This window comes from Perognathus longimembris, chromosome 2, assembly GCF_023159225.1.
Source record: "Perognathus longimembris pacificus isolate PPM17 chromosome 2, ASM2315922v1, whole genome shotgun sequence".
NCBI lineage: Eukaryota > Metazoa > Chordata > Mammalia > Rodentia > Heteromyidae > Perognathus > Perognathus longimembris.
This window is the reverse complement of record NC_063162.1, coordinates 100,081,553-100,108,911: the sequence shown is the minus strand read 5'-3', so window position 1 is coordinate 100,108,911 and position 27,359 is coordinate 100,081,553. Positions and strand designations below refer to the sequence as shown.

Below are 27,359 nucleotides of genomic sequence, written 5' to 3'. Positions count from 1 at the left end.
AAAGGATGTGATGGAGAAAAGCTTCTTACCTCATGGCAGCCAAGAATGAGCAGGAGAAGGAAAGGTAGTGAATGATACTATGGGGAAAATATACTATTGGAAGTCAAGTCCCCAGTGACTTTCTCCACGAATGGATTGATCCAGTGATGGCTTCACTCCGGAACACTACTATTCTGGGGACCAAATACTCAACACATCAGTGGAGAGGGATGATATTCAGCCCTAAGCCATAACACCTTTGTGTCTTTTCCTTGATTCACCCTCATCAGTGTTTACTTTCATATTACTATTTTTTACCCCAGGATAGATTTTAAACAGCTTATTAAAAAATAACTTAGGAGGAGAGAGAAGATGGCACCGTTTTGATAGGGAGGCACCCTAACTCGCTCCAACTGAATAGTGAGCTGGGAACTCCAGCACTCAACACCCCATCAAGAATCCAGCATACCCAACAACCAGAAGCAACAGAGAAACACAGGAAATTAAAAAGAACAAAAAAAGAAGAGCTTGTAACTTACACGGAGCCAGAAAATCTCCGGGGTACCCCTCCCCCACCCGCCGACCCTGGCCCCAACAGGGCCAGGCTAGGAAAGGAGACCTGGCGCAGGCAAACCAACAGCTGAAAAGTCACGCCAGGAGTGCAGAGTCCAGATGGCAGGAGCTCCACGGACCCCAGGGGGAGCGCAGACTGACAGAGACACCAAAGCTGCAAGACTGAGTGGCCCGGATCAGACGTGAGCAGCAGGGGAACCAGGCAGTGCAGATGGGGAGAGCCGGGGCCACCACCACCAAACGACTGATTGCCACACCCCAGCACCACAGCCCCAAAAAGCCCACAGCAGCGCAGGACACACACTCAACCCAGTACTAGTAACTTCCCCATTACCCACCCCCCCCAAAACGGGAGACCAGCTCTAGCAGAGACCCAAACCCTACAAAGAAGCTAGAGCTCCCTCCCCCTTCCTACCCCGAGGGAATAAAGCAGCTCCATAGCTGGTGGCGCTAAGACCTCTGGGAGGATGTAGGAACTAACAGAGGCTGAGCAGCATAAAGGCATCCCCCCAAAGCCCCAGCAGAGCTGCCTGAACCTGGCCGCACCAGCCCCACCCCCTCCCCAGCAGGGGCCCGGGGACTGGTAGGCACTGGAAGCCCCAGGCTCACTGGTGAGCAACACCAGCACAGCAGGGTCACCTGGGCCCGAACACATGCCCCCCTCACAGCGGAATCACAGAGAGTCTGCAGGCACCAACCTGTGGCATACACTTGATCCTGCTGGGGCCCACGAATGCCGCCCCCAGGAAATTTGCGAGAGAACACAAGCACCCTCCAACAACTTGGGGCAACACAACCCCAAAGGAAGCACTAGAGTGCACAGGCACGCGCCTTCTGGAGGGCCAGCGTGGGCCAGTGTGCTAGCCCTCCAGCAGGAGGACCTCTTACCCAAACCCCCGCGGGATTGCACAAGTGGGCACAAGTGAGGGTGACCACCTCAGGAACAATCGAGAAGGTCACGATCACCCATTGGGCAGTAAGGTTCAACAGCCAAACTCAAACCCAGAGCTAGAACACAAACAAGTCTCCCACTGAAGGACCAGCGGGAACCAGCACAAAGCCAACCCAGGGAAGCTACCTACAGATCTCCAGATGTGCAAATCACAAAGAAATATAACAAATTTCATCAAAGGACAAGCCAACTCGCCAGCTCCAAAAAGCAGTACAACTGAAGAGGAGATGGAGAATAAAAAAACAACTGAGGCTATGATAGCAGAAATGATGGAAAGCCTCAGAAACAAAATCAGAAAACAATTCCAGGAGTTTAGAGTGGAAGTCTGGAAATACCTCCAGGAAGCCAAGAAAGAAATGAAAGCAAAAATGGATACAGGGCAAACCTCTGTTAAAGAAGACCTTAACATCCTGAGAAGTGAAATGCATGAAAAAATAGATTTAAAATACAACTCTTTAAAGGAAGAAATTTCCACGATCAGAGCTGATCTGGCAACCATAAATAGCTCTCTAACATCCATAAACTCCACAATTGAATCCACAGCACAAAGAATTGACCACATGGAATCCAGAATCTCACTCTTGGATGATGAAGCAGCCGACAACAACCAGAAAATTACCACACTCCAAGAAACAATGAAGCTTCAGGGCAGACTAATCCAGGAACTAATGGACAAAGACAAGAGATATAGTCTGCGCATAACTGGAATAGAAGAAGGAGCCAAGTACCAGAGCAGAGGGCTTCATCATATTTTCAATAAAGTTATTGCAGAAAACTTCCCCAATCTCACAAGGGACCTCACCCAGGTAACTGAAGCCTATAGGACGCCTGGCAGACCAGATCCTAGAAAAGCCTCACCTAGGCAGATAATAATCAAGACTTCAGATCTTAAGAATAAAGAGCAAATTTTGAATGCAGCCAAGCAAAGAAAGAAATTTATTACAATGGGGAGAGGATCTGAATAACAGCAGACCTCTCCACACAAACCTACCACGCATGAAGAGAATGGAAGAACAGCATCCAAGTCCTACAGGCCAACAACTGCCAACCTAGAATAATATATCTAGCGAATCTAGAGTCCATATTCGAGGGGAAAACCAGATCTTTTCATAGCAAAGAGGATCTAAAGGAATATGTGAATAAAAAACCAGCCCTACAGCAAATTCTAAGAGGGGAACACCACCCAGCAGAAATCGTACAGGACACACAGACAGAAACAGAAAGAAACTATAATAGCCAGAGCCCAACAGAAAGAGCAGCTCACTAAAGATAAGAAAAAAAAAAAAAAGAGAGGAAAAACAGCCTAACAGGAAAATGGAAGGAGAAAAAACACTCTTATCCTTGATCTCTTTGAATATAAATGGTATAAAGTCTCTGATAAAGAGGAGCAGACTGGCAGAATGGATCCGCAAACAAAAAGTTCCCATCTGTTGTCTACAAGAGACCCATCTTACAGCAAGGGATAAAAACAGGCTCCAAATGAAAGAATGGAGAAAGATCTTCCAAGCAAACACACCTACCAAAACGACAGGAGCAGCCCTCCTGATCTCAGACAAACTGGACTTCTCATTAAAATCAACTCAAAAAGACAAAGAAGGACACTACATTTTAATACAAGGAAAAATCCAGAATCAAGATAAATGTATATTCACCGAACAAAAGAGGCCCTACATATGTCAAGCAAAATCTCACAGAACTACAGAACAAGATAGACCCAAACACAATCATAGTGGGTGACTTTAATACCCCACTCTCTCCAAGAGACAGATCCAACACCCAGAGGATTAGCAAGGGAGCAGAGGACCTAAGTAACACCATATCCCAAATGGATCTGACAGATCTATACAGAATCTTCCACCCTACAGAGACCCAATACACCTTCTTCTCAGGACCCCATGGATCATACTCCAAAATAGACCATGTCATAGCCCACACAAAGAACCTCAGCAAATACAAAGTATTGACGTCATCCCATGTATTATATCTGACCACAGTGGATTAAAGGTAACCCTCAATAACAAAGGTTGCCACAGAGGCTATACACATTCTTGGAGGCTAAACCCCACACTGTTATCCAACACTTGGGCCACAGACCAAATTAAGGATGAAATTAACAAATTCATAAGCCACAATGACAATGAAAATACATCACAAAGAAATCTATGGGATACAGCTAAGGCAGTACTGAGGGGCAAGATCATCGCCCTCAGCACTCACATTAAAAGAATGGAAACAGAACAGGTGAATAACCTCACGATGAGACTAAAACAGCTAGAGAAACAAGAAATGATCGAATCTAAAATGACTAGGAGGAGAGAGATCACAAAGATTAAAAAAGAGATAAATCTGATTGAAAATAGAAAGACCATTCAACAAATAAGTAAGACTAAAAGCTGGTTCTTTGAGAAAATAAATAAAATTGACAGACCGTTCGCAAGACTTACAAGAAAAAGAAGAGAAGAGACTCATATACGTAAAATCAGGGACTCCACCGGAAAAATTACAACAAATACACACGATATTCAAACAATTATAAGGAACTATTTCCAGAACCTCTACTCACTTAAAAACAATAATTTTACAGAAATGGATCAATTCTTAGAGAAGTATAAACTGCCCAAACAGAACCAAGAAGAAATAAATCAACTAAATAAACCAATATCGTACAGTGAGATACAGGGGGTAATCAAGAACTTTCCAACAAAGAAAAGCCCAGGCCCAGACAGATTCACCAACGAATTCTATAAAACCTTTTTTTTTTTTTTGGCCAGTCCTGGGCCTTGGACTCAGGGCCTGAGCACTGTCCCTGGCTTCTTCCCACTCAAGGCTAGCACTCTGCCACTTGAGCCACAGCACCGCTTCTGGCCGTTTTCTGTATATGTGGTGCTGGGGAATCGAACCTAGGGCCTCGTGTATCCGAGGCAGGCACTCTTGCCACTAGGCTATATCCCCAGCCCTCTATAAAACCTTTAGTGAGGAGCTAATACCAATACTCCTCAAACTCTTCCTCAAAATAGAAACAGAGGGAGAAATCCCAAACTCATTCTATGAAGCTAATATTATACTCATCCCCAAACCAGGCAAAGACCCCCCCCCACCAAAAAAAAAAGAGAACTACAGACCAATATCACTAATGAACACAGATGCAAAGCTCCTCAATAAACTATTAGCTAACAGGATTCAGAAACTGATCAAGAAAATTATACACCATGACCAAGTAGGCTTCATCCCACAGTCACAAGGATGGTTCAACATCCGTAAATCAATGTAATTCACCACATCAACAGAATTAAAATCAAGAATCACATTGTTATCTCAGTCGATGCCCAAAAAGCCTTTGACAAAATACAACATCCATACTTATTAAAAGCTCTGGAGAAAACAGGAATAGATGGAACATTCCTCAAAACAATAAAAGCCATATACAACAGACCAACTGCTAACATTGTATTAAATGGGGAGAAACTAAAATCATTCCCCCTAAACTCAGGAACAAGACAAGGATGCCTACTCTCCCCACTTCTTTTCAATGTAGTGCTGGAATCCCTAGCCATAGCAATAAGGCAAGAGGAGGACATCAAAGGGATCCAAAGCTGCAAGGAAGAAATCAAGCTATCCCTATTAGCAGATGACATGATCTTATATCTGAAGGCCCCAAAAAACTCAGTCCCCAAACTCCTACACCTAATAAACCATTTTGGCAAAGTAGCAGGATACAAAATCAATCCACAAAAGTCAGCAGCTTTTCTGTACACCAGCAATGTACAAGCAGAAAAGGAAATTATGGAAATAATTCCTTTACAGTAGCCAAAAAAAGAATAAAGTACCTAGAAATCAACCTAACCAAAGACGTGACGGACCTATATAATGAGAACTACAAAAATCTAATAAGGGAAATCAAAGAAGACCCAAGGAGATGAAAAGACCTCCCATGCTCATGGGTAGGCAGAATCAATATAGTGAATATGGCCATATTGCCCAAATTGTTATACAAATTCAATGCAATCCCCATCAAAATCCCAGCTACATTCTTCACTGAAATAGAGAAAGCAACCCATAAATTCATATGGAACAGCAAAAGATCTAGAATAGCCAAAGCAATTCTAGGCAAAAAAAGCAATGCAGGAGGGATCACAATACCAGACTTCAAGCTCTACTATAGAGCCATCATAACAAAAACAGCCTGGTATTGGTATAAAAACAGACCTGAAGACCAATGGATTAGAATTGAAGATCCAGAAATAAAACTGCACTCTTATAGTCAGCTGATATTCGACAAAGGAGCTAAAGACATACAATGGAATAAGCAGAGCCTCTTCAACTGCTGGTGCTGGAAAACTGGGCAGCCATATGCAGAAAACTCAAGGTGGACCCTAGCCTATTACCATGCACCAAGATCAACTCAACATGGATCAAGGACCTCAACATCAGACCTGAATCCTTGTAACTACTGAAGGACAGAGTAGGAAAGACGCTAGAACTTATAGGCACAGGAAGGAACTTCCTGAATAGAGTCCCAGGGGCACAACATTTAGGGGAGAGACTCAACAAATGGGACTACTACAAATTAAAAAGTTTCTGCACAGCTAAGGACATAGCCACCAAACTAGAAAGACAGCCAACCATATGGGAAAGCATCTTTACCAGCACAGCAACAGACAAAGGCCTAATATCTTTCATCTACAGAGAACTCAAAAAGCTAAGCCCCTCCAAGCCCAGTAAACCAATTTGGAAATGGGCAAAGGAGCTAAAGAGAGACTTCACAAGAGAAGAGATAAAAATGGCAAAGAAACATATGAGGAAATGTTCAACATCCCTGGAAGTAAAGGAAATGCAAAGAAAAACAACCCTGAGATACCACCTCACTCCAGTTAGAATGGCCTATACTCTGAACTCAGGCAACAACAAATGCTGGAGGGGGTGCGGGGAAAGAGGAACCCTTCTCCATTGTTGGTGGGAGTGCAAATTAGTACAACCACTTTGGAGAACAGTATGGAGGTTTCTCAAAAAGCTCAACATACCCTATGACCCAGCCATACCACTCCTAGGCATCTATCCTGAACAACAGGTCCCAGGATATCAAAAAGACATCTGCACTTCCATGTTTATTGCTGCACAATTCACAATAGCCAAAATATGGAAATAACCCAGATGCCCCTCCACAGATAAATGGATCCAAAAATATGGTACCTATACACAATGGAATATTACATAGCGATTAGAAATGGTGAAATATTGTTATTCGCAGGGAAATGGTCAGAACTTGAACAAATAATGTTGAGCGAGACAAGCCTAGAACACAGAAAACAAAGGGGCATGATCTCCTTGATATATGACTGTTAAGGAGGGGGAAAGGGGAGACAGTAGAGACCAGGTCTGCGAAACCAAAAACTTCTTGTCAAATGGTATTTCCCACAGGTTTGGGTCAGCGACCCTACATTATGTATCCAAAACCAAACAACTACTCAACATATAAAGGTCAAAAATCGACCTCTCAGTGGATCACAATAGCTCAAAAGCTATGTATGTATGTTCATATAAGACTATTGTTGACATATTGTCTACTGTCAACATTACATTTAAAGCCCTAGGTGAATTTTTTTTGGTGTAGGTCACGTGGCCACTGTATATGTTCTTGGTACACTGTGTATTATATATATGTCTACATGACCTAGGGAAGGGAAAGAAAAACAGGGTGTAAGATGTCACAAGAAATGTACACACTGCCCTACTATGTAACTGTACCCCTGTGCACACCTTGTCAAAAATTTTTGTTTAATTAATAAAGTATAAAAAAAAACAGCCTCATTCTCAGCAAAAATGTCAATAAAAGAATAGGTTGAACAACCTGGTCACACCAATTCTTTACTCATTTAAATAATGTACCACTAGTAAATCAAAAGTCTGATAGACTTTTGATTATTATTTTTTTGACTTGTTGATTATATTAATGAATATATATTCGAACATTGATCTCAAAGAACACTTTGGGAACGATGACACTAAGCTACCTTCCCAGCCTACCAGGTCTGCTCCAGGTGATCCTTAGGATGGACATGTGAATCAATGAAAGGTATGTAGTGAATCATGGTATTGGCTTGAGTCAGATGAGTGGGCCCATTGATTACTATATGATCTTGAACACACATTGAATCTCAGCATGCTTAATTTTCTCTTATATAAAAGGGGCCAATAATAGTTTCTACCTGAAGTAGGTGTTATTCTTGAGGTGTTATTTGGATAATGTATGTAGAGATAAATATGTTCTCACCATCTGAACTCTCATTTTTCTCTCCATATCATTAAAACATGATCAAAATCTGCCCTAGAAAACAAATTAAGAGTTCTTCCATTAAGAAACTGATAAAAGCAAAAGTAAAATGGGATTAGTTTTTCTAGATGTGCTTTTGTGGTTGTCTAATATGAAGCAAATATTACTATCACCTAATTGTAAATTCTCTGGAGCTCTAAAATTACAATATTTCAGAGCCAAATGGGATGTAAAGTTGACCCCAAGGATATTTTTCCTGCTCAATTCAGTTAACATCTGCAGGATTAGTTAACACAGCTCTGAGTGGAACAGAGGCAGTGCAATGTGAAGCCAAGCTTAGATTTCACAGATGCCTCTCCGCCATCTGAATGCTCAAAGAAAACTACAGATGACTGAACATTTTATTGCAGTTTCTAGTATTAGAGAATAGAGAACCACTGTAGAAATTGGTTCTATTACTAAGATTTGTTTTCCTTCAAAAGTCTCTTATGTTCCAATAGAATTTCTCTGTATTTTGTGTTGTCTTTTAGTTCTTTCAGTGGCCTTTGAACATAAAAACTATCCTCATTCTTTCTTGTCCTATAAGTTTTTCCCCCAATTTTTCTTTTCTATGAAAATCCCCTGTGCAGTGAAACTGAAGGAAGAAGGGGGGAAATGAAAATAGAGGAAGGATAAAGAAGAAGATACTGAACTTTGTTAAATCTGAAGCATTTACTTTCTCATTATATGCAAATTGATTAATGTATGGAAGTCCCTTGATCAGAAACCATCCCTCTGAGCTCCTTGGTTTTGTGCCAAATACAATGTGAACACTTTATAAGCAGTGATACCATAGTTTTCAATTTCAGAGATTCTCTTTGAAGTGTTATATAGGCAATGAGGAGTATGCTATTTTTCCCTACTAGATCAATATTAGTTAAGTGTTTTCAACAGAAGAAAGATTTATTGTTTAATTGTAGTTTCCAATGTTCTTTTCCCCCAAAGTTTATAAAAGAAGATTTTTTCTTAGTATCGACTTAATGTATTTATATCTCCAAGACCTTTCTTTTCCAACTGTAAGTACTTCTAACATTTAACCCACATGAGCTTGACATTTCAGAGGAAATGGGTGGTATGACAAGGATTCTTGAAAAAACCAGGGTGTGATGCTTTTAAGATATCTGGTGTCAAGTTTTTATGATCTCTTCAGAAATGTTAGGACTTTTGATGCTATTATAATATGTATAAAAACATTTAGTTAGGCTGTATGTCAATGTTCATCAAATGAAGGTCATTTTGGGGCAAAAGTATGAATTATGGATTACACATGCAAGTTTACTAGATAATTTAAGTTTATAATTCTAAGGAATTCTACAAGTTAGTTTGGTAAATACATTCTTAGTGCTTTTATTTAAAATTAATTGATTCTGTCAAAATAATGAGTACTTGAATGCAAAAAGAGTCAGATTATATTCTTCATTGTATTCACTATTCTGTATTTTCTACCAAAAGTTTGTGACAAACAAAACTTTGTTTCTATATTCCCATAGAAAAATTTAATAACCATTGTTCTTTAAAACAATTAACCTCTCTTGAGCAGAAGAAATTTAATTATATGTTTCCACAAGAACTGTAATTTAATTTTATAAGAATAAAATTTAAGCAAATGAATTCACTTTTAGAGTTGCTGCAAAAGAAAACATCTTCAGGAAGAACTATGTGAGTAAATAATGTGGAGTAACTTGGAAAAACAAACTGATAGATTTTTCCAACCCTCAATTTAAATTCCAAGGAGTAAAATATTACACATATATATAAAATCTTAGTATATATATGTATATATACATACATGTATATATAGGATACATATTTATATGTATCTATATAGTATATATATACTGTATGCACATATACTATGTATAGTATGTATACTTATTTATAGCATATAAACCATATATAGTATACATACATATATACTATACATACACAGTATAGATACTATGCATACTATCTATACACATATGTACATGTATATTTTATATACACATATAATTCTTAGGGAAAGAAATTTCTGTACTTTTTTTCATTTTCACTGTTTTTCTCCTAAAGATTAAGTTTACTATGGTACTTCTGTCAGTAGATGTAAAGCTGTGGCTGAAATTTAGCTGTTGTAGAAATCAAAAGATTGAGCAAATACGGTTAATGTTGATAAAGATACAGATGCTGACAATGGTGAAGTAATGAATAATTATCAATAAATAATGAATAATGACAAAGAACCTTGGATTAGTATATCAGAAAATGTCTCAGTCAGAGCATTTTATGGTTCTTCATATTTCAGAGCCATTGGTTAGGAGATCTAACTCAATGCAAACTTGTAACTTCACTAGAGTATTTCTCCAACAAGCATTCAAGTAGGTCACAACAAAGCAGTATAATACAATTAGAAAATAAACAGGAACACTATGTCATAGAAGAAGACATTAAAGAAATGAATTATTACAAAACTTGTGCATTTCTCCGTTTGTTTTGAGGATCTGCTAATAGTACAGAACACTGCAGTTCTGGTGTTCTGTTGAACAGCAGGACATCTCTATAACACACATACACACACACACACACACACACACACACACACACACATTCTGAGGATCATGGCCTGAAGCCAACCTGGGTAGGAAAGTCTGTAAGACTCTTATCCCCAATTAATCAGTGAAAAAAGCCAGAAGTGGCGCTGTGGCTCAAGTGGTAGAGTACTTGAGCAAAAAGTGACAGAGCCTTGAGTGAAAAAGCTCAAGGACAGTGCCCAGGCCTTGAGACCAAGCCCCATATTGGGCACAAAATAAATAAAAATGTAAAAGCTAAAGAACTGATTTTGAATGTTTATACCTCAAAGAAATGATAAATGTGTGAGGCAGAAGATAAGCTTGCCTTGACTTGAACATTACACAAAATATTCACATATCAAAACATCACATGGTACTCCATAAAATATGTGAAGTTTTAGTGTCAATTAAAAATTAAAAATACTGTGAACATTAATTATTAAAAATTAAAACTCATTTTCACATCCTGAAATATTTATGTTTGCTAGTGGCTTTAAGTTCATCTATAAAGGCTGGGTGTGGTGTTACATGGGATTGAAGAGGCTAAGATGGGAGGATTATGAGATGGAGTCCAGCCTGAAGCCTGGACTGTATATTGTAACCCTATCTCAAGAAAAGGAAAAGAGGAGGGGTTAGGGGGGATAGAGGGAGGAGGTAACAAACAGTACAAGAAATGTATCCAATGCCTAACGTATGAAACTGCAACCTCTCTGTACATCAGTTTGTCAATAAAAATTAAAAAAAAAGAAAAGAAAAGGAAAAATAAAGTCAGTTATAAAGAGAACCTTCATGCTCCTCCAAACACACAATGAGGGACAGAAATTACCAGCTTTTTGATAGTTTGTGATCTGAGGAGTGTTCTGATTTATGGTGATGAGTTATTTTAGATTTGCAGCTGATGGGTCTGTCCACAGGAAAACCAGAAGGACTGCCAATTATATTTCAGCTTTTTCCTCTAAGTCATTTTGTAAGATTAGATCTCTCACAGCTGAAGTGACAAAATTAATGAGTGTATAATAATAATGTTTGGATATAATAAATGATGCCAAATGGAATCCTGTCATCCAGTTCAGTAGATCGGTGGTTGACCATTATTCTCTAGTGAAAACTTTGAAAGTCCAAATATAGTCATAATGAAGCACCTTCCTAGGAAGAAAATTTTGCCTTACATTTCCCTTCCACCACAGCATCAATAATGTCTCAGCTAAGTCAGAATGTGAAACAAAACAACTCTTCTCAATTCTCTTCTTGTAGCTTGGCTGCTTATTTTTGAAGTTCAGGAGGAGATTAATTTCATTAAGCAATACTGATGGGATTTCTACCATGTGGGAGTCACACTAAGGCACATAAAGAGGATTAAGGCTTTGCAGCTTTGTCAAAGAACTCACCATCTTTTAGGAGTGATAAAGAAAAATGAATGACTATCAATGTAAGGAGGGTTGTGGTAAATCAAATCTTTGAGAATAAGACTGAGAAGCCAGGCTATCATTACAATGATGGAAAGAAGGTCAGAAAAGAAAACATACCCCATTCTAAAAACTCAATGGTTTCCACTGTTTATAAATTATTTACCAGTTATACAATGTTGTTGTCTTGGTGTGCAACTTACCACCTCTTCCCATTTATCCTCCATCCTCAGTTCTTTCTCAAACTAGAGGGATAAACATTTAATTGGCTAAACTTCAGAGCATTGATTAGTATTTGCTAGTGGGTGATGACAGTGAGCATTGAGAAGTACACACAGAGACTTTTATATATTATGTATTTTATATATTATGTTTATTATCTCTAGTTCTCTATTGGCCTTCTTTTTGCTCAATGCAACTGATTCAGGCTACAGTAGGAGCAATCCTCGCCAGGTTTCATTATGTTCTCTCTCTCTGCATTTTTGTCCAAGAGCTTTGTCAGAGTCTCTGAGTAAATTTGCCTATCTCTTTTCTGTTCTCTGACATTTCATCCAAGTCCTTTTTTAGCCTTTGGCCAAACAAGAGAAACAAATTCCTCTTGTTTTGTCTATTCCAGTCTTCAGGAATGTACGATGATGATGGCTTTTTAACATATTGCAGTGCTGAGGGTCTGATAATGATGGGAAAACACACTATGTATTCTTAGTACCAGGTATGATTTGCTGTAGTTGACTAGGAATATATGCACAGTTTCTGCTGGGGAAGCAATACTTCTCATATTGAGATGGAGTGCATATCCCATATTGAAATGATGTATTTAGTGTGGGATCTTCAAAATGTAGATAGAGATAAGTTAGTTGAGGAGGAATAAGAAGCTATACCTTTAAGGATGTGCAATTTCAAGAAATATTATTCTTGGAAATTTGAAAATGTAAATGTGTAAAGCACAGTACAGTTGTAAAATTTTAATTCATTAGTATTACTTAAGAATTAACCAGGGGGCTGGGGATATAGCCTAGTGGCAAGAGTGCCTGCCTCGGATACACGAGGCCCTAGGTTCGATTCCCCAGCACCACATATACAGAAAACGGCCAGAAGCGGTGCTGTGGCTCAAGTGGCAGAGTGCTAGCCTTGAGCGGGAAGAAGCCAGGGACAGTGCTCAGGCCCTGAGTCCAAGGCCCAGGACTGGCCAAAAACAAAAAAAGAATTAACCAGGGACTGGGAACATGGCTTAGTGGTAGAGTGCTTGCCTTGCATGCACGAGGCCCTGGGTTTGATTCCTCAGCACCACTAAACAGAAAAGGCCAGATGTGGTGCTGTGGCTCAAGTGGTAGAGTACTAGCCTTGAGCAAAAAAGAAGCCAGGGACAGTGCTCAGTCCCTGAGTCCTAAGCCCCAGTACTGGAGGAAAAAAGGAAAGAAAGAAAGAAATGAAGGAAAGAAGGAAGGAAGGAAGGAAGGAACCCTGGGCAAATCTCACAGGGTCCATGATCCCTATGCACTAATCTGGAGGGGTGGTAGCTCTCCAGGGGGCAGGATAGAGCCATCAGCTTAAATGGCCCATCCTGGCTCAGGAGGTTCTTCAGAGCAGCTATGGAGATGGGGTTTCCATAGAAACTGAAGAAGCTGAGCTGGGAGCACTGGCTCTGGGCAGGCAGGATGGCAGAGAGCTAGCATTGGTGATGCCTCAGTCCTGCAGGACCAGGGTTCCCAGGATGCCGGCCACTTGCTCCAGCAGAATTTGCAAGGGCTCAGCACTGAAGCAGCCCAGGAACATCATTCCTCAGATGGAGGTACTTGAGCTGCCTGGTGCAGCGACACTGGGACAAAGATCTCATGTGGGCTTGCTTCAGAGGACATGAACTCAAAGACAAGGTCTTCAAAGGCATCAGGCTCCTGAGGAGGGGGCAGCTGTCCATAAAGAATGAAGATATCATGCACATGGAGTTCCTAGAGATTCTGCAGCTGCTCCAGATGTGCCCAAAATAGGCAGGAATACCAGAAATCCTTTAGATTGGAAGTGAAGAAGTCAGCACACGTGTTGGCAATGTTGAGGAAGTTCTTTGTCAGGCCCAGGTAAGCAGAAAATCATTTCATGGTTCCTTCACATGAGAAATCAGTTGTCACCAGTTCCTGGATGGAGTCCAGCCTCACCACAAACCTTCTGGATTTCAATGATGGAGTCAGACAAAAGCTGCAGCTTCCTCGAGCACAGCTGGATGCATTCTTTCCTCTTCCAGGTACATTGGAGCAGGGAGGCTTGGAGTACATCCTAGGTGCCATCTTTGATGGTCAGGTCCAAGGCAATGATCAAGGGCTGCTACTCAGTCATTTACAAACCACAACTCTATTCTCATTATTTACTGCAAAATGGTATTTTTCTATTCATGCTTTTCCATTGTTTTTATTTCTGATTGATTGGTTGATACAGTAAATTATTGATAATAAGGGTTTTCCCAAGAACTTAAAAAGTTTTTTTACAATCATTAACAAAACCAGGTATGAGGGACAAGGTAACAAACAGTACAAGAAATGTATCCAATGCCTAACGTATGAAACTGTAACCTCTCTGTACATCATAATAAAAATTTGAAAAAAAAAGAATATGATCCATAAAGATAATAGATTTTTTAAAATTAAAAAAACAAACAAAAAAAAACCCAAAAAAACAAAACCAAAATCATGTTCCAATTCTTTCCAGCCTGAATTAACTCCAGATTCCTGATGGTGTATGCACAGGACACAGGTACCTGAAAAGTGCTCAAAATTTCCTGGGGTTCTACAGCTATGATTGAACTGAAAAGATCAGGACCAGACACCTGTCTCTTCACCCCACACTGATGGCTGGAGTTGTACCTCATGGAGAATGGAGTTCTGTCCTGGCTTTCATTTCTGATGAGAGGAAATTCTTGTCTGACTACACAGACAGAGCAGGAAGGCCAGGATGACCCTCCTCTGTGACCTCCTAGGAGACATCCAGCCCCAGGCTATAGGATTGGCAATTGTTCTCATGAGAGATTTTGGTACAGATCTGGATCTTCTGGGTTGTCCCCATCTCTCTCAATACCTGCTCCAACCTGTCACAAACCTGGGTAAATCTCTTAGGGTTGATGCTCCCTGGCAACTTTTCTCCAGAGGGGCAGGGTAGATCCCTCATCTCAAATGGCCCAGCCTGGCCATTGTGGCTCAGGAGATTCCACAGGGCAGCTATGGAGAGACTGAAGAAGCGGAGCTGGGAGCACTGGCTCAGAGCAGGTATGATGGCACAGAGCTGGTCATCAGTAATATAACATTGCTCTAGGGCCAGGGACTCCAGGGTGCCAGCTACTTGCACCAGTAGGACTTGCAGGGGCTCAGCACTGAAAAAGTTTATAGGCAAACTCCTCAGACACAGGTGCTGGAGCTGCCTGGTGCAGGGACACTTGGACAGAAGCTTAAGGTTGGTAGCGGACATGAACTCAGATATAAGGCCTTCAAAGGCTTCAGCCTCATGAGGATGGCATGCAACTGCCCATCAAAGAAGACATCATGGACATGAAGCTCCTGTAGATGTTGCAGCTGCCCCAGATGTGCCCCAAAATTGCAGGAATGCCTGATGTTCTTGGGGCTGGGAATGTAGAAGTTGTTAAGCATCTTGCAGGAGTTAAGGATGTGAAGGTTCTTTGTCTGGCCCAGGTAAACACCAACAATATTCCTGGTTCCTTCACACGAGAACTTACTCACCAGCAGTTCCTGGACGGAGTTCAGCCTCACCATATGTAGAACCCTCTGGATTTTACAGATGGAGTCAGACAGAATCTGCAGCTTCCTTGAGTACAGTTGGATTAATTCCTTCCTCTCCCTGGCCCACTGGAACAAGGAGGCTTGGAGATCATCCTCAGCACCATCTTTGATAGGTCCACTGTGATCATCAAAGACTGTGGATTAGTCATTCCTGAACAGAAACTTACTGTTGGTTTGTCACGCAAGATGTCTGAATAGGAGATTTGGGTCATGGAGATATAGCCCTCGTGGCCAGAACTCCATCTGGGTGCTCCTTCAGGGTGCTCCTTCCCCAGATCAAGTACTTGCAGTTTACATCAACTGGGGCGTTCCTTCTTGGCAAATAGCAAATTGAGTCCATCCAGGGCAGCCTTGAAGGTTTCCAGGTCTGGTGACTCTGCCAGGTTCCCTACCTCTCTGTGGTCCTCAGTATAGGCTTCCATAGAGTGCAGGGAACAGCAGCACTGGCAGATCCACCAGGGCAGAGATGGCCAGAGCCTGGTTGCTCAGCAGACTCTCCATGGTGAAACACTGGAGCTAGAGTGGGTCCCGGTGCTCATCTTGCTGGATGAGATGTGGATAAGGTGTTCGGGGCTCTCTGAATCCCAGCAGGGCAGACATTGACTGCAGGCTCCAGGACTCTGCTTAAACTCTGTCTTTTGCATGTGGATGATCTTGAGTAGGTAAGAGTCTCTTGTCTTTTTCTTGGTGTAGAATGCCTTGCTTTGATTGGTGCAGTATTCTGGAGCCAGAGGAAATTCTCCCTTTCTCCAGAGGCAGATGCATTTGTTGTTGTTGTTGTTTTCTCCTGCCTTGCAATATCAGTGGATCTTTGCTGTTTCTTTTCTGTGTTCAGGATGATCTCTCCACTATCCTCAGGAGCTTAAGGCTCCTTCTTGATATGAGAAAAAGGTATGGAGACATTGTTAGGATTCAGTGTCTGTCCATAGGGACCACTAGTCCCTACCTGCACACTATGTCTCTCAAGTGAGGCTCTCTGCTTTTTACTCTTCCCCAGTTAGGTTTAAGTTGTCCTAAGCTGTTCATATATTCTAGCTGTTTATTCTAGCCTGTCACTGTAGCCTTTAAAGTTTGATCTATCGGGCTACTTTCTACTTTAACCGCAGTTGCTTTTACTTCCATTTTAGCCAAACATGGTGAGCTTCCCCTCAGAGTATCTTATCGCCATTTGGGATTCAATCCATTTGGTTTCCTAGTGGTTTTAGTTTTGTGGCAAACTTACAAAATGTCATGATTTTGTAAATTGTTCATCTTTGAGTATTTTTTTTTTTGGTAGTAGATAGAAACAACATAGTTGAGAAAAGCAAGATTATCTTCTTTCTTCTTATTCATCCTTAAGTCATTTAATGACAAAAATTTTGACTTTCAGATGTTAGATCAATAATCCAAATTTTTATAAGTGGGAAATGGTGCTGAACTCCAAAATTTACTTTCTTTTATACTATCACATCGAATTGTTAAGCTTTTTAAGCTCCTGGAATAATGTTGACAAGTTATATTTGTAAAAGGTTACTCAGTTAAGAATACTTTAGTTTTTACACTTAGTAGCTAATTGACTTCTTTGTAGTCTTGTGATTTATACATTACTGAAGTCCTTTTCTTATGAGGAAAAAAAAATCATGATTTAATAACTTAATTTGGTAATTAATAAAGATAAAGCCAAAACCTGTTTCCTACATATTTAGCTTTTGAAAATTTGGATCACTTAATTACTCAGTTTATTCCCTAAAAGATAAAAAAATTAATTAGGTAGAAGTTTAGTTCCTCAAATGGAACACTAATTAGTGAGAAATGCCATTTAATATGAAGTTTACTCATTCTGGAGCTACTTAAATCCATGGATAAAATTCTTTTCTTTAGATAAAAATACAATAGATTATAATCTTTGGAATGTATCTTTTTTTTAGCAAAAATGATTTTTCTGCTCTTCAGAAGAGCTATACCTACTTCAGAAATAATATCAACATATTTTTCTTAACATTTGTTTACCAGTGGGAGATTATTATTGCATCACAACTTAGTATTTTATTAACATTAGTAGTAGTAGTGCATGCCATTTCAACAAACCACCCATAACTATGATTAATAAAGATCACACAAAATTTATCTTAATGACAGAAAAAGCATTCAGAGTTAGAGAATTAAGTTGGGGAAAGTGGATGGCTCCCTTATACCAAACACTAGATTGTACAAACTTGATGAGGATGTCTTCGTGGTATATGTTTTAGTTGAATGTGACTTATTTTTTAAATTGGCCCCAAGTCACATGAAGAGCGATAGTAAAGTATTATATTTATACAATGGCAAAATTCTATCCAAATGCAAAAATAATTTAAAAGTTTCAGACCATGATATTAGTAATAATCAGGAACTAGGAGCATGATTTAGAAATAAGAAACCCTGCTTGTCTCAAAATACATTCCAAAATATCTAAGTTCTCTTTACTGTATTACCATTCTAAGTCTAATACATAGCTTCAAATGGGGCCTAGGGACTTCATCATTTTTATTATTTTTGTTACTATAAAAGTGATATAAAGAGGGTTACAGTTATGTAAGTCAAGTAAAAAGCACATTTCTTTTTGGGCAGTGTCACCTCTTTCCTCACTTTCTCCCAGTTTTTCTAAGAGTATCCTCCTTGGTCTCATTGCTTGTGAATGCATAGAAGAAATGCTATCATTTATCTGGAAGTAGGAAATAAATACCAGGCTCATTAGCCCTTTACTTGCAGAAAACAACACTGATCGACTAGGAATGTCGCCAGATGCATTTGATCACAAAATGGATCAGAAAAGTTGTAGAACATCCATACTGCTTTCCAGAGTGGAAGAACAAGTTTATACTCCCACCAACAATGTAGTAGGGTTCCCTTTTGGCCACATCCCCTCCAGCATCTGTTAATTAGTTTTCTTGATAACGGACATTCTTACTGGGATGAGGTGGAATCTCAGTGGTTTTTTTTTTTTTTTTTTTTTTTGCCAGTCCTGGGGCTTGGACTCAGGGCCTGAGCACTGTCCCTGGCTTGTTTTTTTGCTCAAGGCTAGCACTCTGCCACTTGAGCCACAGTGTCACTTCTGGCCGTTTTTTGTATATGTGGTGCTGGGGAATTGAACCCAGAGCTTCATGTATATGAGGCAAGCACTCTTGCCACTAGGCCATATCCCTAGCCCCTCAGTGTTGTTTTGATTTGCATTTCTTTTATGGCCAGTGATGTAGAGCACTTCTTCATGTATCTCTTGGCCATTCTCATTTCTTCTTCAGATAAGTCTCTTTTTAGGTCTTTAGCCCATTTGTTGAGGGGGCCATTGGTTCTTTGAGGATTTATTCTGGAGGAATTTAATTTTTTGAGTTCTACATATATGTTAGATATGAGGCCTTTGTCTGTTGTATGGATGGTGAAGATCTTCTCCCAAACTGTGGGCTTTTTATTTATCTTGCAAGCTGTGTCTTTGCTGCGCAGAAGCTCTGCAGTTTGATGCAATCCCATTTGTCCAACCTTTCTTTGATTTGTTGGGTTTTTGGGCCTTCATGAAGAAAATTTCATCCTGTGACAAGGAGCCCAAGTGTTTCTCCTATTCCTTCTTGCAATGTTTTCATGGTATCTGATTTTACTTCAAAGTTTTTTGATCCATTTGGAATTGAATCTGTTGCAGGGTGATATATAAGGATCTAGTTTTAGTTTGTTACAGGTGTTGAACCAGTTCTGCCAGCACCATTTGTTGACGAGGCTGTCTTTCTTCCATCCTATTATTTTTAGCTCCTTTATGAGAGATTGAGTAGTCATAGGTCTGGAGGTTCATTTCTGGGTCTTCAGTTCTATTCCATTGGTCCACAGGCCTGTTTTTGTGCCAATAACAAACTATTTTTATTACTATAGCTTTGTAATACAGCTTGGAGGCTAACATAGAGCTTCCCTATGACCCAGCATCCCCACTTTTGGGCATCTACCCAAAGGATTACATGCAAGATCACACCAAAGCTACCAGCACAACTATGTTCATTGCAGCACAAATTGTCATCCCCAAAATATGAAACCAATCCAGATGCCCCTCAGTAGATGAGTGGCTTGAGAAAACATGGTGAATACATGGTGAATACACAATGGAATTCTATGCGTATATCAGAAAGAATGACATTGCCCCTTTCGTAAGGAAATGGAAGGACTTAGAAAAAATCATACTAAGTGAAGTGAGCCAGACCCAAAGAAACATAGAGTCTATGGTTTCCATCATTGGGAATAATTAGTAGACATCTAGAATAATCCTAGCAGAAGATAGCACAAAAGCTATCAACATATGACCACATAAGATGATGCTAAGCAAAATGAACTCCAAGTTATGGAAAAAAAAGTCGTTTATCATTGCTGTTGTTATTTTCAACATACCATGTGATATTATGTCTTTTCCTTTTTCTTTCCTATGGTTTTTCCCCCTGGCATCACTGTAACTGAATTTGGTGCTCTAGATATTTTATATACATGCATTGGAACTAGGGAAGAGAATGGGAATATCAAAATTGAGCAACAAAGGATAAAAAGACAAACCAGTGCAACAGAAATACTTAAAAACTATATGCTGTAAACCAACTGTACAAGTCATGGGGGCAATGGGGAGGGGGGAATGTGGGGGGGGGTGTGAGGGAGGCGGTAACAAGTTGGATAAGAAATGTACACACTGCCTTACACATGAAACTGTAACCCTTATGTACATCACTTTGACAATAAAGCAAGAAATAAATTTTTTAAAAAAGTTGTAGAGAGTATGAAACTTAAGAAAAGATGATCCTGATAGACATGAAGATAGTGAACATTTGAGAGACAGAAATGTGGCAGGCAATAAGGTTTCAACTTTTTTATGGTATTTCCAGGGATTTGACTTGTTACAGTTTATTCACAAATAGACAGTATCTAGTCCTCAGCAACAGCAAATCACCGAGTACACTATTTATTAAATATCCATCCTAAAAAGTTCACAAAGCTATTCTAGGATATAGGAAAAAGAAATGCTTTCTCATCTAAGAAGTCTTCTTTGTTAAAAAATGCAAAGATAGACAATGGCAAAGACAAATACCTATGGAATATCCCACTGAATGTTATAAAAATATGCTTTGCAATATCTATAATCAGAAAATCAAGGCCAAGTTTCAATATGGTTATATAATTTGAGAAGGTCCCTGGTGACTGAGAAAGGTCTGGATGAGTAGAGTATGGGGTGGCATTGTCCAAAGGGGGACACATAGAAGAGCCAAAATATAAGGGCAGTAGCTAAACTTATTTTAGAGTAGATGATCCAATGTGGGGAACAGTAGATTAGTGAGGAAGTTTCAGAAAGAATCTGATTGTGGGATCTTTACTTCCTAGGTATGGTTCTTCCCAAACTAGGAACCAGATGGCATAAAGTGATGACAGTTTAGTATAGGGATAGAGTGTTTACAAAAATGTGCATAGGCAATTGACCACAAACCAGGCTACACTAAAGCTGCCAGCGCAACCATGTTCATTCTAGCATTTTTTTGTAAACCTTAGTCAAGATATGGAATCAACCTAGATGTCCTCAGTGGGTCAATGTGGCATATATTCACAATGGGTAATTCTATGCTTCCATCAGAAAGAATGACATTCTCCCATTTGCAAGGAATAGTAAAACTCGGAAAAAATCATAGTAAGGAAGTGAGCCAGACTCAAAGAAAAATAGGCTGCATGGTTTCCCTCATTGTAATAATTAGAATGTGCTTATCAATCTACAAGTAAACCCAGTGGATAGTAAAAGACAAATTATTACAGGGGGATATGATTAATTAAACAGCAGTCTAAACTTACACAGTCTAAAGTTATGCAGATCAAAGGAAGATAGCCTTGGGAGAGGAATACAAGGGGTCAATAGCTATGTGCATATTATATAAAATGATGCTTATTGAAATGAACTCCAAGAAATAGAAACAAGAGGGTTTTTTTTTTTTTAAATTTTACTGGTTAGGGTTCTTTTTCTCCTGTTGTTTTTTCTTTTCTCCTCTCCTATTTTTTTTATTCTTTCTGTCACTGTTTATAATTTCTGTACCTTTTTCTTTTTTAATTTATTGTTTTCTTTTTTTTAAATCTAGTTTTCCAATGAGAGAAAACATTAAAAATTTTAACATGATTATGTTGAGTTTCACCCTTTCTCCTGCAAATGACATGGCTTCTTCTTTATGGCTAAATAATACTCGATGTGTAAACGTGTCACTTTTTTATACATTCATCTGTTGATGGACACGTAACTTTCCTAGTGTTAATAGTGCGACAGTAAATTCGGGTATTCAGGCATCTCTACTATATGCTGACTTTTATTCCTTCAGATATATGCCCAGGAGTGGTGTAGCTGGATCATATTGTAGTTCTATTTTGAATGTTTCATGGAACTTCCATGCTGATTTTCATAGTGGCTGCACTAATTTGCATCCCACCAACAGTGTATAAAGATTCCTTTTCCCCCCACTCTATGCCAGTATCCGTTGCTTTCTATTTTCAAGAGGGCCATGTTATTAGGAGTAAAATGGAAACTCAGGGTAGTTTGATTTGCATTTCACTGATGACTTAGAATATTGGACATTTGTGTATGTGCTTATGTGTACTGGTCCTGAGGCTGTTGGCCCTGAGCTTTTTGGCTCAAGTCTAGGGTTCTATTATTTGGGCCACCTCTCTACTTCTGGTTTTTTGGTAGTTAATAGTCTCATGGACTTTCCTGCTTAGGTTAGTTTCAGATAGTGATCCTCAAAGGGCTTACAGTTACATAAGTAAGATAGGGAGTAGAGTTCTTGTCAGGCTTGTTACTCCTCCCTCATTTTTCTCCCATCTCCCCCCTCCCCAGTTGTACAGTTAATTTCCAACAAATTGTCTTGTGAGTATCACTGTTGGATTGATTTGCTCTTTATCCTTTGTCTCACCATTTTGATGTTCACCTTCCCTTCCCTAATTCAAACAAATGTATGTACCCTTTGTCTTTTCCCCCCTTTATTGTCAAAGTGAAGCACAGAGGGATTACAGTGTCATATGTAAGGCTGTGAGTACATTTCTTGTTCAACTTGTTACCTCCTCCCTCATTTTCCCCCCGCCTCCCCCCTCCCTCTTTCCCCTCTCCCCTTCATGAGTTGTACAGTTGGTATTACTTTTGGAATCGTTGGACTTTTTATTCTTTGTCTCTTGATTTTGGTATTCCTTTTCCCTTCCCTTTTTCGAATACACATATACATGGTATCCAGGGTACTAAGATGAGATACAGTGATAGTGGGGGTAAAACCACAGGAAGGAAATATGAGAGAAAAAAAACAGGTATGGTTTCACATGGTATGTTGAAAAGAATTACAACAATGATATAGCACTTGTTTCCATAATGTGGAGTCCCTTTGTCTTATATATGTTTATCTGCTTTGAGGAGGGGAAAAGGAAGCACTGAAACAGTGAGACAAAGGGTGAACCAATTCAGCAATGAAACCCACTAAATACTATGTTAGAAATGAACTATATAACTCTGTGGGAGATGGAAACCATGAGAGGAGAAACTGGGAGAGATCAAGGGAGGGAGTGACACGGTTCAAATTAAAATGTACTCATTACTTGACTCATATAACTGTAACCCCTCTGTACATCACCTTTATAATAAAACTCTTTAAATATGTGGATAGAATTAAGGGGAAGCATAGAAATGGTTAAACCCTAAAACTAGCGACATCTGGGAGCCATTATGGGACAGGAATAGTGGCTGGTAGTGGTACCTTATTCTAACAGGAGGTGTCACCTGTGTATGACTACACTTGCCCCTCAAGATGCCCTGTCCTTAGTGTCCTTGTAGTCTCTGCCGATTTCCTTCTATCACCTGAACTCAGTCTTAAAACAGAACATAAGGCTGTTGAAATAATAGTAAGATCTGCCTCAGGGCTGGAAATGTGGCTTAGCGGTAGAGTGCTTGCCTAGCATGCATGAAGCCCTGGGTTCGATTCCTCAGCACCACATAAACAAACAAAGCCAGAAGTGACACTGTGGCTCAAGTGGTCTAATGCTAACCTTGAGCATAAAGAAGCCAGAGACAGTTCTCAGGCCCTGAGTCCCAATTCCCAGGACTGGAAAAAAAAACAGAAAGTAAGAAAGGAAGAAAGAAAGAAAGAAAAAACAAAAGAAAGATCTGCTTCAGGGGAGAAGGGGATCATGAAAGGGGGATCTTGAAGGACAACTGAAAACCATTCAATAGAGATGCTGCCTTTTGCAATACATTTCAGAATATGGCCTTCTTATGAAACTTAACACAGTATATACTACACACACATATATACACTACACACACACACACTATATTATATATAGCATATAGTATATATGTAGCATATATGTATATACATATGTATGTAGTATATATGTTTATATAGTATATATGCTATGTAGTACTTGCATGTGTAGTATATATACACACATATATACTATATATACATATATAATATATTGCATATATTATATAGCCCCATTTTGCCATTAATTTAGAACTTCTTGATCATAAAGATAGTCCTATCTTTGTGGTTATTTATTTATTTTTTTCAAATTTTGTCAGGGATGAAATGAATGAGTAATGACTGGCAGTGTCATGGTGAAGTTTCTGCCCTACAACACAGGAGGACCTATTGGCATTTGGAATTAGTTTTCTAACCTATCTTCAGAAACTCTAGTCAGGGTTTTTAAGATCTCATATCTATTTCTCTTTTGTGTAATATGTAAATGAATGCAAGGGTGCACATGTGTTGTTTATGCCATAATTTAAAAAATGATAATGGGTCAGACAAATACCAGACAATTCACAGGCTTTAGATAAATATGAGAAAATGATTTCTGAAAGAAAATTATCTTCATTTAGTCATTTATTCACTTGATTTAACCCCATGCTGCTATTAGTTATGTAGGGAAGATAGTGTTTTAATGACTCTTCAGAAAATGTTCACCACAGGAAGAAATACTGTATGACTGGAATGGGCTGAAAGGATATTTCTCTTGGTGTGCATTTTGTAGCTCTTAAAGCCATCACACCTATGTGCTCCAAGAAAGAAATTATAGTGAGCAGCTGTTAACAAAAGCTGTCTATAATTCATGTGAAAAGTAAGACTTCAACAAGAGCGAAGTCCTTTCAGACACATTAAGTAGTCTAAATATAAAATACACATCACATGTTCTATCCATTCTATTACTCAGCATGAGCATGGTTGCAATTATAGACAACTTAGAAGAAAATAACAAGAGTTACTAGTGTATTCTGTATTTTATATTTTAATAAAGCACTGTCATCTAAGATTGGTTAACTGGTTATGATAATTAGGAAAAAGCTAAATTATTATTATTTTATTTATTGTCAAAGTGATGTACAGAGAGGTTACAGTTTCATACATTAGGCATTGGATACATTTCTTATACTGTTTGTTACCTCTTCCCTCATTCTCCCCTCCCCCCTCTCCCCTTCCCTTTCCTCCCATGAAAGCTATATTATTTTATAACAAGAAAACAAAGTTGTTTAGGGCTTGAAACAGACATAAAAATCATTTTAAAAATAAATAGATAAAAATTATTATGGTTGGTATGTGAAATCTCTTTTTAGTTTGGTGTAGATTTGGAAATCATTTCTGAACTCCCAAGTCTAAATTCATATTGCCACATCATATTGCCTTCAATGCTAAGTAAATACTCATGGATTAAGAAATCATTAAAATTAGACAGTTAAGCTGAATGCTGGTGGTTCATGCCCATAATCCAAACTACTTAGGAGTCTGAGATCTGTGGATTGAGGTATGAAGCCATTTTGAACAGAAATTTCCCCCAGGCCACTAGCTCCAGTTAACCGGCAACAAAACAAAAGTAGAAGTGTGGCTCAAGTAATAGAACACTAGCCTTTAGAGAAAGGTCAAGTGAGAGGGTGAGATCTTAAATGCAAGTAAAATAATAAAACAAGGCAGTCATATTCTCTACAGCATGTGATGTGGATCTTCTGAGAAAAGCCAGAGTCCCTTTATGACTACAGATCATCAAATCTATTTGTGAACTATTGAATTAAAAAATACCTTTGTTAAAGAAGCTCTGTGGGTCAAAAAATGGAAAGATGTCCTTGCTTATTACTTGCCTTCATCAAAGAAAAGTAAAAGTGGACCTATTTATTTTGGAAAATTGTTTTACTTATTCTTTCTCTACTATCATAAACAGAACTTTTACTAAAACATGTCTTCCCTTTTGTTTATGTGCACTGCATCTTACCTTTCTTATGTTTACATAACTCACATTCTTGGTTAATGTTCTTGACCTTTTTCCAGATCTCTTTAGATGTTAGTATTGGCTTGAAGCTGAACAAAAGGGGGAAATGAGCTAAAGAACAACTGTTTCATTTGATTAAATGGAATCTCTTTGTTCTCATGGATGAGAAATTATTGTTTGAAACATCATCACTGTTAGCATTTCCCTAGCCTCAGGTCCTCAGCTCTTCCCACTAGCCCCAGATCCACCCATACCTAATGAGCCACTCCTACTCACTACATACTTACTTCCCCTTTACCTCCAGAGAGAGAAGCTGCCACCTGGATAAGGTGCAGACGCCATGTAGCTCCCTCTCCCATGGGAACTATGACCCCACTAATAAACCTCCTTATGAAACTTCTTCTCCTGTCTGTGATTATCTCCACATGGTCCTCTGGGATGGCTGATACCTATGCTTTCATTAATTCCCCCATTTGTTCTTTATTAAAAACAGAGAAGGGGTACCAGGCAGGGAGTATGGGCGAAGGTTGTTTCTTCTGGAGCTACTTCCTGCTGAAAAGGGGTGAAGTAGTCAGGGGTCCCTGATTCGTCATTTGGCCTGGTACTGCCTAAGAAGTATTTGACAGTTTGGTTGGTAAAAGTCCTCATCATTTCCACGAAAATGGTTATCAGGGCCAATGGGTGTCATGGCCTCCTCTGGCTACCTCCTGCAGCTTGGGCACATCAAGGAGTCCCTGGGCCTGTGGTCTTCAGGGTCCAGATCTGTGCTGGGCAGAGCAGTGTAGTAAGAAGGTTGCCTTGAACTGCAAGTTCCCAGGTGGCAACCTCAATGAGGGATGTTATCCTGCTAAAAGAGACTTTTGAAAAGGTCAGGCAAAAGGCTGACAAGTTCACAGGACAAGTTAACATGAACAACATGGGAGAACACACCCTGGGCATAAGCCAGAAAAGTTCCATTTGGAACATAAACCCAATTGTGGGCCATTACAAGGAAGGAGGAATAACTGGACTGGACTGGGGGGCAGGAAGGAAGTGTTTAGGGATAGTGACCTGGTTGGGAATAACCAGTCAGAGGTATATATATATATATATCTATATATCTATCTATCTATCTATCTATCTATCTATCTATCTATCTATCTATCTATATATATATATATACCCAAATAGCAAGTAACAAAGGCAAGAATGCAAGTTTCTGTCCAGATGGAAAATGGACGGGTATGGACATTAGGTGGGTAAACAACTATTCCTCTTGATCTCCCGGCTCTGATTAATTTTGGAAGGGCAAGTTTAAATTGACTGCATTTCAGATGAGACATCATTTCCTCTTACTCTTCTCCATGGTTCCTCGTTGTCAGGATTGACCTTGTCCTGGAGGTCTAGGTGCTCATTGCTTTCATAGCTTGTTCCAGTTGGCATTCATGGGATTTGAACTCAAGGCCTGGGCACTGTCCCTGAGCACTTCTGCTTGAAGCTAGTGCTCTACCACTTGAGCATGGTGCCACTTTCAGCATTTGGTTGGTTCTCTTGGGCCAAGCTTCCAGTCTGGCTCTT

At 39.5% G+C, this 27,359-nt stretch overlaps 1 pseudogene; it reads right to left on the bottom strand.

Annotated features, from left to right (window-relative positions):
- The window catches only part of LOC125345176, an 83,577-nt pseudogene extending 68,358 nt beyond the window's left edge, over positions 1–15,219 (bottom strand).
- Between the last annotated feature and the right edge of the window lie 12,140 nt (positions 15,220–27,359).